The sequence below is a fragment of the Triticum aestivum genome, chromosome 4A (genome assembly GCF_018294505.1).
Source record: "Triticum aestivum cultivar Chinese Spring chromosome 4A, IWGSC CS RefSeq v2.1, whole genome shotgun sequence".
In the NCBI taxonomy this organism is placed as follows: Eukaryota; Viridiplantae; Streptophyta; class Magnoliopsida; order Poales; family Poaceae; genus Triticum; species Triticum aestivum.
In genome coordinates, this window is record NC_057803.1 from 628,793,267 (window position 1) to 628,795,583 (window position 2,317).

General features: G+C 57.3%; 1 pseudogene; it reads right to left on the bottom strand.

Annotated features, from left to right (window-relative positions):
• Window positions 1-212: 212 nt before the first annotated feature.
• On the bottom strand, window positions 213-1,770 carry LOC123082752 (MDIS1-interacting receptor like kinase 1-like; annotated as a pseudogene).
• Between the last annotated feature and the right edge of the window lie 547 nt (window positions 1,771-2,317).

Consider the following 2,317-nt stretch of genomic DNA (forward strand, 5'->3'; position numbering starts at 1 on the left):
GCTCCAAGCCATCCCTCAAGTCGAGCCATCGTTTACATATTCGCGTAGATTTGATTTCTAAGTGTTGTATAAACACAAATTTATTCATCAATAGTTGATGCTTTTTCTTTTTCTTTTTGAGAAGATTAATACTCAAAGCTTGTGAGTACTCTAGTACAGTACATCCGTGCTCAATGAATACTCAAAGCTTGTGAGTACTTATTATGGTCGTGCACGTGCTCCTACGCTATCGCATCCGATCGAGTTATTGCTTCATTTTTCTTCTTCAGCTGTGAACCACTTCATGAGGGGTGGCTGGACTTGCTGCAGACGATGTTGTTCTCCTTGACGCACGCGATCACCTCGGCGCCGGTGAAACCTAGCCGCTGGAACGCCGTCGAGACGCTTCCGTCCTTTTCGGCGGCGGCGCAGCGTGAAGCACCATTGGCATACCACCACTGGTACAGCACCTTACCGAGGAAGGCGGCTCCGCAAACCACGAGTGTGACCGAGATGCCGATTGCCCACCCGGCGGCGATGTCGTGCTTCACGTGCGAGCGCCGGGGTATGGAGGATGAAGCCCGCGGAGCGCGGGCTGTGCACGGCGGCAGGACGCCGCCGCAGAGGCCCGGGTTCCCGGCAAGGTCGTCGGGGTTGATCGTCTTCAGCAGCCCCGTCGCCGGCACGGGACCGGTGAGGTTGTTGTGCGCCACGCTGAGCATCTCGAGCGCCGGCGAGCTGCCTAGTCTGCTCGGTATCTCGCCAGAGAGGAAGTTGTTGGAGAGGTCGAGGACGGACAGTGCCGGCATCGTCGCCACCGCGCCGGGGATCTGACCGGTCAGGCGGTTGCTCCCGAGGATCAGAGACGCGAGCCGGTGGCACGAGACGATGCCGGTCGGGATCGCGCCGGAGAGCCGGTTGCTCGACATGTCGAGGGCGTTGAGTAACGCGCAACCGCCGAGTTCGTCCGGCACGCCTCCGGTCAGCTCGGGTGGGATGGGGCCTTCCAACCTGCCGATCGCCATGTCAAGGTACCGGAGGTTCTTGAGCTTGCCAATGGCCGCCGGGATCGGGCCGGTGAACTCGTTGTAGCCGATGATGATCTGCTCCAGCGCCGTGAGCTCGAATAGCACAGCCGGGAGAGAGCCGCTGAGGTTGTTGCCCGCGAGCCCCAAGAACTTGAGCTTCCGGAGCCTGCCGTACCTCTTGGGGATCGTGCCAGAGAAGAAGCCGCCCCTGATGTCGAGCGTCTTGAGCTCTGTGGCGTTGCCGAGGTCTTCCGGGAGCGGGCCGACGAAGTTGTTTCCGGACGCGTTGAAGTGGGCCAGCGAGCCGCAAGAGCCGAGGCCGGCCGGGAACCGGCCGGCGAAGCCGTTGTCGCTGACGTCAAACTCCCGGAGCATCGGGATTGACACCAACGCCGTCGGCAGCACGCCCGCGAACGCGTTGCCCCGGAGCAAGACCGAGTTGAGCGCGGTGAGGCCGAGGACGGCGTCCGGGATGGTGCCGCTCAGGTTCATGCCCGCCAGGTCAAGGCCGGTGACCGCGCCAAGGTCGTCGCAGCGCACGCCCTTCCAGCCGCAATGCGGCGCCGAGCCCCCAGCCCCGGAGCTCCCCCAGTGGGTCGACGAGCGACGCCCTGATGGCCAGCAGCATCGCCGCCTCGTCGCTCGTGGCGGCAGCGCCATTGGACGCCCCGGCGCAGCACACGAGCGACAATGAGAAGAAGACTAAGAAGAAGAAGAAGAGGAAGCGTGGCTTGCTGCTCAGCTGAGCTGAAGCACTCGCCATGCTCCTCTCTCCTCCTTCAATTCTTCACTCCTACTCCTTGATCACTTAATTAACTTTGTGTTTACATCAACAAGCTTGTTTGAAGCAATAGAGAAATGAAGGGAAACTAACAGCTAAGCATATTTGCAGTGACGAGGTGAGAGCACCATGCAATCTTCCCAAGTTATAGTAAAACCAAAAATTCACCCCAAAAAAACTCAAAACCATGTAAAATTGCTTTAAAAATTAATGTTGCGTTTCGAGTTGACTGCCTCGCCGAGTTGACGACTCATAATTACAAAATTCAGTCAGCAATCACATCTTCATAATTATTACCAAATCTTTGTAAGACTTAGTCATTCAAAGATTCACCCAGCAAAAAGGCCAAAGCCTGTAAATTTCGTAAAAATATTGTTAGGGCATCTCCAACGCCGACCCTCAAACCTTCCGCAACTGTTCTAAGTGCGGTAGCCATCCAACGCGATCCGGTATCGGGCCGCGGCGCGATTCGAACGCGATTTTTCCCGCAAACCGAAGACAAACATGAAGAAGGTTTGCATGAGTCCGC